The following is a 12,274-nucleotide window of genomic DNA, read 5'->3' on the forward strand; positions in this document are numbered from 1 at the left end:
GTGACATTTAGAGATACATTTCTAAAGGTAGCCCCTCCACCACAACCCTGCCACTCCAATCAAAACAATCCCTTTAACTTCACATTTATCAATATTGCGAATTTTGAGTCCAAAACGATCTAGAGCTCTCTTCTAAAAATAAACAAATGTTTACTTTTGTTCCTCTTAGAGGGTAAAACATAGAAATTGACCCAAAACTCTAGGTGCACCTGTATAAAGAAGCTGATTAGGATAATCACCTCCCTTAGTTGAGATATTATAGTGTTACTGATATAATCTATCATTCATCCTATTAGTGGCTTAGGTAGCAATTCTAGCTACATTCGTCCAAATGTAATTTGAGTTATCATCAGGTTGTCTTTCTTTCTTTAATTCTATAGGACAAATTCTATTCAGGTAGACATAACTATCTACTCAAGAGTCTTGCATAGTAGGCTCACTATGGTGAAGGATGCAAGATTAGAAATCTAAAGCCATAACCTGAATGGAATATTTGTGTCAAAGAGACTTTATGGGATGCAAAACCCACTTCATAAAAACATCCTCTTCACCTCTAGGTCAGACATACCTTACTTATGGCCCCAGATCCATCATCAACATACACAGACCTAACACTTGATTTTACAAAGAAAGCCAAAATTTCTTAGGAATAGATTTAAAATTTTCTGATTTAAATTCAAAAAAATTCTGAACACTTAATTTCTACTTCTCTCCTATTTCAGACAGAAAAAGTGTATCTAGAGGATTTACCACATACATATGTTATAGTATTAACATTTTTATTGTAATTTATCTGTTCACCAGGCAGACTCTCTCAAAAGATTCTCTGAAGTTCCCAGAGAGGAGGTGATTTTTTTTTCAATTGTATATCTCCAGTATATAGAAAAGTATCTGGGATAGAGTGTACACTTTCTTAGTATTGGTAGAATGAATATAAAAAATCCACACTCCTTAACAAATTTCAAAATGTTATAAAGCTAAACTATTAAGATAATATAGTATCAGTAAAGATTTAGAGAAATAAACAAATAGAATAAAATGAGGGCCTAGAAAGATTGCTACACGTATATGAAATCTATATCACCAAACAATGCTGAATAATGAAAAAGGTTAGTCTGTTCTTAAATCGTACTGAGATGATAGGCTACTCATATGGGAAGATGCTGGTGAGGATACAGCACAAAAATAACTTTCATACACTGCTGATAGGAGTGTATGTACTACTCTGATTAGCACTCTGATAATATTCAGAGAAGATGAAATGCCTATACACCATGATCTAACAATTCTACTCCTATGTGTATAGTCTTGAGGAAGTTTTATAAATGTGCACAGAAATTAAGTACACCTACGTTCATATTAGAATTGTTAGCAAGACAAAAACAACTTATGGTTATTATAGAACTGTTGGCTAATATTATGATTCTCCTCTTTGGAGGTACATGCCAAGATTATATGACTAATCTACTCTTTGAAATTTAGTGTGGCCATGAGACTTTCTATGGCCAATAAAATCTGAACAGAAGAAACATGGGTTGCTCTTGGGTGAAAGTTTTTAAGAGATTGTATGTGATTCACTTCAGTGATTTCCTCTATCACATTGACATAATATTGCAGATGGTGGAGGTCCTGTCAGCCAGCTTAAACATGTAGTATGAGCAAAATCCAAATCAATAAAAATGCAATATTTTATTTTAGGCCACTGAGTTTGGATGTAGCCTACTGTATCCCATCCTGACAGATCCACAACCTAAATGTTCATCCATAAGTGAATGGATCACTAAATTGTGGTATATTTATACAATGAAATACTATACAGCAGTGAAAATGAATGAACTAGAGGCATTTATCAATAAAAATGAATCATACAAATGTAATATTAGAAAAAAAGAAAGTTGTAGGAAACACATGTACTATGAAACACAGGGAGTTTCAGCAACATTAGTAGTAATTTATTTATTGAGCTGGGCAGTAAATATACCTGAGTAGGTTATTAATCTTTGTATCACACTTTTTTACAAAATACAAAGATTTTTTTGTTAAGTATTCAGTTGGCTAATTACTGAGTTCTAAAAGCTATCTGAGACTTTTTGTTAAGAATTTAACTAGCCTAGAAAACTGCAGATTTTCCTCAGTTCTCTATTTGGAGCTACTGAGTGACAACTTTGATGACTAGCATAAAAGATCCACGACAAAGACGTTGGTTGTTCACTCTCTCTCCACTACCAGTTTTCATCTTCCATAGCCATTGGTGGCTGAGGAGGGAGGAGGCTTTGATGAAACACATGCTGTGTTTATTTACTTAGGGATCTGAAGGAGGAGAGGTGGTTGGTTGGCTGAGAGAGCAAGAGAGTACAGTGAAAGGAAGACACTGCTTAACTTGGAGGGCAGTGTTCACATTACAAAATCATTTTAATTTGCTGCAATTCATGTAAAAATTTCGGGGTATTCCCTTCCCCCAGTAATTCATTTCTCTTCTTCACAATAGGAAGGACATCTTCACTTACTGCTACTGGTGGCACATCCATATCGCATTTGTAAGTAGAGCTACGTTATCAATAAAAACAACTGAAAAGCTTTGCTAAGGGTAGTCAGTCACCCACTGGAAGCTATGAGTTACAGGATTAGTCCCATATAAATAAAGACGTCCATGTTAGGCAACCGTTGTCTTAACTCATTCAGTGGCTTAAATGTCACTTACATTTATACTATGATCTAAGATATATGTGGAAAAATAATGGTATAGGTAACAAAAAATGGCAACTAACAATATTGAAGTTGCTTAGTGATGATTTGATTTCTTTGTTGCTATTGTTTGAATAATAATAACACGGGAGGAGGACAAATACATTTTGGACACTTATAAAACAACAAACAATGCCTCCCACAAAACAAGTATGTAGGTATTGAGAATGCTGTGATGTAAGACATTAGATGTAACAGGAACATTGATTAAAATGTACTGTTTTGAATAAAAAAACTGACTTTCATCACTATTCCTGTCTAAAAGCCCTGAAATTTTGTTGTCAGTTTTACATAGAGAAAGGTGGTGAGAGCTAATAATACTAGGATCAATTACAGAGCCAGGAATAAAGTTCTTACTATTCTGAGTGTGGTCCACACATCAGCAACATGGGCATCACCTGGGAGTTCATTGGAAAAACAGCATCTCACGCCCTATACCAAAACTACTGAATCAGAGTCTGCATTTTAGTAAGATCCCTCAGATGAACACATATTCACTAAAGTTGAGAAGCCCTGGTCAAGGTCATTGACTATTACTTCATTATCCTGAGATTTCCACAAAATCTCTTCAGTGAAGAGAAAGTCTCAAATATGTGCATTCAGGATGTAGGCAAGATAAGAATACGTTTGATTCTAGTATTATTTTCATAAAATGTTTTTCCCTAAACAAATTATCCATATTCCTCTATTTACAACAATCACTAAAAAAAAATACCCTGAAAAAAAGCTGAAACAAACTTTCATATTTATTCTGCCACTGATTTCCTTTGGCTATATTTTCCTTCTTTATGTTTTCTTACATTGAAAAATGAAATTCAATAAGAATAATAGTTTTGGATGCTAGGACAAAAATATAGTATTTTCATTACCATTTTTTATAGTTTCCTATTCATTTTCAAATTTTATTATACTGTCTTTTATTTATCTTTTGAATAGTACCATATATTAATTTATCTTAGGATTATGCATGATTATTGTCAAAAAATTTGAAATTACATACATATAAAAATGTAAACTCAAAACCAACTATATATCCATAATCCAGAGTTCACCATTAACATTTTGAGATATATTATTTCAGCATTTTTTCTACAGTGATACATTCGCTTAATATTTTATAATGAGCATTTCTCACATAATTAAAATACTAAAATGGTTTTTAATGAATGTATATTATTTTAACTCATGGATATAGCGTAATTAATATAACCATTAGTACTTTGTTAAACATTTAGTTTATTATTTTTAACATTACATTATGGTTACTTGCCCCACATAAAATTATGTGTCTCTAAATATTATCTAAAGATAAATTTGAAAAAATGTAGTTTCTAATTCAAAAAGTTTAAACATTTTAAAGGGACAAGATAGATTTTCAAATTGTTATCCAAAAAGCTTAATACCAATCTAAGGTCCCATCTGCAATGGAAGAGCACATTTCTTATTCCTCAGCAATGAGTATTAATATTTTTAATCTTTGCCAGTTTCACAGATGAAAAATGGCACCTCGTTATTGTTTTAATTTGCACCAAAAGGGTTTGAATGTTTTGTATGTGTTTATTTGCCATTTGAAATATTTCTTTTATGAATTGTCTTCTCACCTGCAGCCGAGTCAGGAAGCATGGAATATGGTGAGCTTTACCAGCTGCAAAATCTAGTCAGAATAGCTCTTCTGCCCAAGGAAGTTGGAGAAGATGAAATCTGACATTTGGCTGCTAAACCACTGTAGCAGCTGTCCCTGAACACCCAGCCGTACAAGATTGGGGAACTACTTTCTTCACCAGCTTACCCACCCAGACACTCCCTACATAGCAAGAATTTGGAGTGCGGTAATGGGCACTGCTGCCACTCATGCAATATAGGCCTTCACGCCACTACAGGAAGGGGATCTGGTGCTGTTTACCTGCTGCTAAGGCCACTGGGAAAATCTCTCTCACTCAAGGAAGCTGGAGGAGATGAGATCTGTCACTTAACTGCCTAGCTTGCTGAACGGCTTTTCTGGAGCACACTGCTGTGAGGTGATCTGTGGGATAAGTGCAGTCCCTAGCTCAAATGCCACACCTTCTTGCAAGATCCTGTACTGCTGGAAAAACGTTCCTCAATATATAGTAAACCCTTCCATCAACTTCCAGAGGTTTTAAATAACTATCTTTGCTAATTTTGACCAGCTTAATAGATGTCTCTCCAAGGGAGAGATTTTCCCCAGCTCTACCATAAACACCCTGTTTATAATGTTTTTACAAAAAAAATACTTCAAATACTTATGAAATCCAAACCATCAATTTTTCCTTTCATAATATTTTTTAAAGACTGAAGTTTACAAAGGATTTTCACATCTTTTATTCAGATAAATATTCATTTATAACCTATTTTTTATATTTAAATATATAAACCATGTAAAATTTAAATCTTATTTCATTACATAATGTATGGTATGCTTTGATTTCTTTTGTTTTCCTTATTAGTTAGCCAAAATTTCCAGCATCATTTTTCATGTAATCTCTGCTTGCTATACTGTCTTTAATATGTATTTGGGTCTATTTCTAGATTTTTGTTTTGTTCCATAGATATTTTCAGCACGCTGTTTTAATTGTTGTAGCTTTATCAATCATTTTACTATTTGGTAGTGTAAATATTAAACATATTTTTTCTAGACTGTTTCTCTCTTTGTTATTATAGCTGCTTATATTTCATATCTTCAAAATCATTTCAATAGATATAGTCAAAACTGCATTGTGCTATTTGCATTATATATTTCATAATTAACATAGGGGACTCTGACATCTTTAAAATCTTGATTTTTCCTATTTGAGAATAGAGTAGATTTTTCCAATTGTTTAATTCCTCTCTTAAGTCTCTCAGTAAACATTTTATAGAATTTTTTTTTTTTAGGCAGATCTTCCAGATTTCATTTTAAGCTTGAATTTATGTTACTATCTGGCTATTGCTGATCTCTAAGAACTATGTTAATTTATGTATATGTATTTCATAAGAAGTTCCCTTATTGAATTCTATTATTAGTTCTCAGGGCTTTACAGTCAAGTCTTAAATTTTCTTGGTAACTAGTATTGCCACTTAAAAATAATTATATTTCCAATACTTTTATTGTTTCTTTTTCTTATATTATTTCATTGGATAGAAATTCCAAGAGAAAAGTAATAACGATAATGCTTACTTGTATTATTTATAATAGGCACATAACATTTATCACAGAGGTGTCAACTCTCCATTATCCCCAGAACAACATGCCCTGAGCCAGCCTCAACCCTAAAATTCTTAGAATGAAAACTATTCTATTCCCTACCCTGCTAGGTATGCAGTGGTCCTCTTAGGGGGGTTATCAGCATCCTGAGATGTATCACAGAGCATCTTTCCTAGAAAAGTGAATCAATTGAAGTATGAGATTTTAAAGCATCAAAATGCCACAAAATTACCTCTAACATAGCTAAATGACTATCAGGAAAGGCACAAGCAACATGATTTTATTCTCAGAAAGTCTGGCCAGATGAGATCTCGAGAGACATGCCATCTATGACATGGCAAGTTAAGCCAGAGAAACTTAGTTCTTTGGAATCTCTCAGAGTAACCCTCATGATAGTTCTTTTCTTCCAGTCCACTGGCATCAGCTTTTCCACAGCCATGGATTTACTATGAGGCCATTCGGTGCTGAGGCTTGGGAATGTGAACCTTTAGATCCAAGGCTCCTTCTCCTTAGCTTCACTCTTCTGGGCTCTCACAATGCAAAATCTAATCTCATACTCTTCTAGATTATCTTACTGCAGTCCTTTCCCTGTTAGTTGACTTAAGGTTCTATATAGTCATCATGCAAAATGAAACTACCCTCAATATTTTAATGGTGAAGAGAAAAAATAAACACAAACTTAATTTGTATCACTATGTGCTAGGTACTGTATAAAGCTATTTACATACCTTATGTAATATTCACCACAATTTCATTAAGTAAATTTGATTATTTATCTCCATTTTACAGATATGGAAATTGAGATTTATAGAGGTAAAATGTGCTCTCAAATATTACTCTACACTCCCTTTAGTTTTGGACATTTGGTTCAAATATTTGCTTTGGGTTTAAAATAGTTTTTATCATATTAAATATATATATCCTTCTATTTTTACTTTACAAAAAAAGTTTCTTCATAGATTGAAGTTGAATTTCTCAATTGAGATGATCACATCATTTTTTCACTTTCTTTGATTTCATGATATGATGAATTGTTTTAATAAATTTTCTACTTTTAAAATTTCTTTGCATGTCTGTGATAAAGCCAGAATGTTCAGAGTGTATTAGTATTTTAATATAATGCTGTATTTGAGTTGCCATTATTTATTTAGGATTTTTGATTCCTTATTCTTAAGTGAGCTAGCCATTTTTGTAATTTGTAATATGAGTTGAAGACCAATCCATCTTTTTCTAAAGTTAATAAAATGTTCATAGCATATTATTATTTTAATACAGTCTGTATTTGAGTTGCTATTATTTATTCAGGGTTTCTGAATCTTTATTATTATGTGAACTGGCTATATTTTGAAATTCACAGAATGAATTGGTAAATAATTCATCTTTTTCTAAGCTTGATAATATTTTAAATAATATAGGAATTGTTTTTTTCTTAAAGGTTTGGTATATTCTTCAGAGTTAGGTCTTTAAAAATAGTCTCTATTTCATGACTATTCAGATTTCCTGTTCCCTCTTGAAGTATTTCTTGAAATTCAAATTTTCCTAGTAAATTGTCCATTTTACTAAGTTTGTCAAATTAATTAGGATAAAAAGTTGTTCATGACATTCACATATAGTATTCTGTATCTTCCATATCTGATCTTAGAACCATTTTCTCTATTAATTGTCTCATTGTTCGCCATCTGCTCTGTACCTGACACTGCTCAGAGCACTGGGTAATTTGTGATGAACAAACAGTATGGTTTCATGCCCTTTAGGATCTTACAGTCTAGTAGGAAAGGGCAATGATAAACAAATAAGCAAACAAATAAGTACTTACAAATTATAATAAGTGGTATGAAGGTAACAAAATACAGTAATAGAAAGTAATTAAGGTAGGTTTACAGAGCTAAGAGGAGTTCAAGGTTAGATAGGGAAGTCTGGGAACATTTCACTGTGAGGTAATGTTTAAATCCAGACCTGAAAGATTAAGAAGGACCGGCTCTGTAAAGGAAAGGAAGAAAAAAATCCCAAAGGTTCCAAGGCAGAACAGAACCTACTGTCTGAGGTACTAAAAGAAGAATAAGGTAGTTAAAACACAGGGAGTGAGAGAGGGTCTTGAGAAGACTTTGGAGAGTTGAGCAAGTAATGAAATTTGGGTCCCTCAGCGGTTGCTGGGAAATTTCAATGAAGGGGATTAGGTACTGGCAATCTAATCAAAAGAGGGAATTGTAACTGGTTTTGCAAAATTCTCTGTGTACAATGGTAAATAATTCAGTGATCTTGAAGATCATAGTAGAGTTTAGATAAATTTTTTAAATTACTAGACTTTGCTTTTTAGAAGTTTTTGGTTTACCCAAAAATTGAGCAGAAAGTACAGAAAACTCCCATATAACACCTTTCCCTCCCACCCTCATTCACTCCCCACTTCACCAACCCCCACCACTCCCTACCTAGTTTCCCCTATTATTAACATGTTACATTAATGGGTACATTTGTTCCGATTGGTAGAAGTTTGGGCAATTATGAATAAATTTATGATACACCGTTAATTAACATCCATAGTTTACATTAAGCTTCACTCTTGGTATTGTACATTCTATAGGTTTTGACAAACGTATCAACCATTACAGTATCATGTAGAATAATTTCACCACCCTAAAATTCCCCTGTGCTCCACTTATCTATTCCTCCTTCCTTCCTTTTCTATAAGCCCCTGGCTCTAAAGTTATATAGTTGGAATCACAAAATATGTAGCCTTTTTAGACGAGCTTCTTTGACTTTGTGATAAACATTTAAGTTTCCTCCATGTCTTTCCATGGCTTGATAGTTCCTTTCTTTTTATCACTTAAGTAGATTCCATAGTCTGAATGTACCATCATTTATCCATTCACTTCTTGAAGGAAATCTTGGTTGCTTCCAAGTTTGGGCAGTTATGAAAAAAGCTGTTATAAACATTTATGTGCAGATTTTTGTGTGGACTAGATTGTATTTTACCTGCACTGGCAATCCATCAGAGATATTTGAATACGTGTTTATTAAAAAGACGACTCTGTCACTGCTGTGTGGGAAGTAGTACAGAGGAGACATAAGTGGAAACGAGAGGATAGTAAAGAAGCTGCTGCAGAATCCAGGAAAGAGAGATTGACAGCTTGGTGGGACTGAGGAGATGAGAGAAGAGAATGCACTGGGTTACAACATATGGAAGGAGAATCAACAGAACTTGCTTAAGTGAGGGAAATGAAAAGGCAAAACAACAAGGATAGATTTCTGGCCTGTGAAACTAAGAGACAGCATTGTCATTTACTTCGATATAGAAGCAGAGAAATGTGTCCAAGGGAAAACGTGCAATTAAGAGTTCAATTTTGCATATAATAAAGATGAAAGATGTATCATAACTCCAAGAAAAAATACAAAATAGAAGGATATACAAATTTCAAAAGATAAATATGAGGTCGGAATGTAAGGTTGGAAATCACAGATAAGCGAATGCCATTCAAAGCCATGTGAGAAGAAGGCTAGGATCAATGATGGGGAGCTCTAATATTTAGAGGTTACAAAGGAAGAGCAACCTTCAAAGGAAACAAAGGGGTACCCAGGGAGCTAGAAGGAAATCCAGTGTCAGAAAATCATAAAAGCCAAATGAAGAACATATTGAGGAAGAAAGATTCAGTCATCAATTGCAAATCGTGTGTATTCGAGTGTTTTTCCCTCATTTATATTTATCATGCTGGTTAGAGGCTTCTTCTTAAAGAATCAGTTCTCAAATGTTTTTTCTTTTATAAACATTAATTCTGAAATTTATTCCCTGTAATTCCTTCTGCTACTGTTCTTTTAATCTACTCCATGCATTAATTTTTTAAGTCTGTGGACTTAATTTGTTTAATAACTAAATAATTTAAACAAATAATTTACTTCTGAGTTATGATTTTGCCATTTACCAAAAAACATTATATGAACTACTCTCATTATCATTATTTTCTGATCAGTGTATAATTTCATTTTTTACTTCTTGATCACAATAACATATTTAAGAGAGTGTCTTGAATGCCTAAATTTTCTTTTGTGTGTTTTATTTATATTCTTTATTATTGATATTGTTAATGTTTACATTGCATTTTGACCAGGATACAGTCTTTAAAAATTTATGATTTGGGGAATTTATTAAAAGTGTTGTTGTATAAAACATGCTCAATTTTGTAAAAACATTTAGGCCAACCCAAAAGAAAATATATTTTATTTTTGTAAGTTGTTGAGTTAGATATGTTTTTATTAAATCAATATTATTGTTTTATTTTTCATCCTCTATTTCCTTAGTTGTAGTTTTCCTATTTCATCTGTCAAGAACTAAAAATAATATGGTAATATTGGTACTACCATTATGATTATATCAACATCTCCTTGTATTTCTAATAGTGATTTTCATTTTAAGCTATATGTTATTCATCGAATAAAGTTCATGACATCTATACTTCACTGTAGATTATACCATTTTTCAATGTAAAATAATAAGGCTTAGTGGTTATTTGCCTTGCATTTACACTCATTTAATCAAATAATACCTTGAAATCTGCACTAATATTAATGTAATACCAACTGCTTTATTGTTTTGCATTTGCCTGTTAACTTTACACAACCATTACTTTTTAAATACTCTCTATTATTTTATTTTAGATAAAGTTTTTATGCAATGGGTAGAGTTGTTTTATTTTTCAATCTGTTGTATTTTAGTAGCAATATTTTACCTAGTTTAATCTATTTTCTTGAATAATAAATAAAAGATTGTTGTTCTGTTTTATGCTTTCTGTTCTTTGTTTTGACATTTCTAAAATCATTTTTAATAACATTAGTTATCTATCCTTTTTCAAGTCAAAGTTTTTTCTAAGTACAATTGAACATTATCTTCTGATAATAATTAATATACATTAATTCCCTTATATGAAATAATGAAATTAATTCCTGTTAGCTTTTTTCTAACCATTTTCGGTTTTAGTTTATATAACTGACACTCTAGACCAAAATTTTTTTCACATTTTCTATCTTCTCTTTCAATAATTATTGATGACATTCATATTCCCATTTGTGGCTTTATATACAACAAATAATCTTATTTACTAGTAAATTTACCTGGTTTTAAATTTATTGCTAGTCTTCCTCATGTGTGACCTCCCTGTATTTAAATTGTTTTCAATTCATCTCTCAGCTGACTAATGTCTTTGGTTCATTTTTCTCCCTAAAAAAGATATTTTTTGTTTGTTTCCTCCATGAATGATGATTGTGGAATTATTGGATTAGAATCTCTTTCCCATGAAATTTGTATTATTTCATGGTCTCCTATCACTAACACTCTTTGTTATAGAGGAAAGATTGAAACACATCTGAAATTTTTTTTTTAATTATTTCTGATTAGATTCTTGGGGGATCTGTCTTTATACTTAAATTTAATCATTTCTTCAGAACATGCCTAGAGGTTTCTCTCACTGAATACATTTTTTCTGGTTTATAATGAGTCCTTTCGTTTCAAGTAGATGCTTTCACTGGTCAAAACTGTTTTCATCTTTTATAGATATTATATTTTCTGTTATATTTATTCTGATCTCCATATCTATAACCATTTCTATAGACATTTTTGCCTTTTAAACCTGTTTCTCTGTACTCTAGTTGAGCTTCTTCAGTTTGTTCTCCACACTGCTCATTTTATTTTCTGCAGATATTAATTTTAATGTTATACTTTATTTTTTTACCTTTTTGAAATTCATCTTACTTAGCTCCCTATTTAATCCTCCTTACATCTTCTTCCCAGTTCCTCATGTCAACATGTCATTCTTTCTCATCTTTAATATTTAATATTAAAAATCTTTAAACTTTAAAGTACAAAGCAGGTGTCTACAATTATACCTGTAGAGAATATTTTTAAATTGTGTTCGCTTCCTTTGCATTAAGGATTCATGCTTTACTCCTCCTAGGCTAAAAAAAAAAAAAAAAGACGAAGAAAAACGGAAAAAAAAACTTTCTATAAACACTTATCCCTTGTTTCCAGATATAGTTTATTTTTCTCTGGTCAGTTTAGTGGGTGTCTGGGAGATGAGAGAGAGAGATGAGAGTAATATATTACTTAAAATTGTAGACCCATTAAAAATAAAAACTGAAATAATTGCATCTATAAAAGTATAGCAACTTTATGCCAAATTAAGTTGTATTTCTGTATTTTCACTGTGCAAAGAGGTACAGAACTAATTTTCAATGAGAAGTTTAGAATATATTATTAAAATCAGTAAAATTTAGTTAAATTTAATAGGCTCTGCTTTCCCAATATTTGGGAAAACTGACATTGTCTTACATAGAAAATCA

This window comes from Pteropus vampyrus, unplaced genomic scaffold (genome assembly GCF_000151845.1).
Source record: "Pteropus vampyrus isolate Shadow unplaced genomic scaffold, Pvam_2.0 Scaffold734, whole genome shotgun sequence".
In the NCBI taxonomy this organism is placed as follows: Eukaryota; Metazoa; Chordata; class Mammalia; order Chiroptera; family Pteropodidae; genus Pteropus; species Pteropus vampyrus.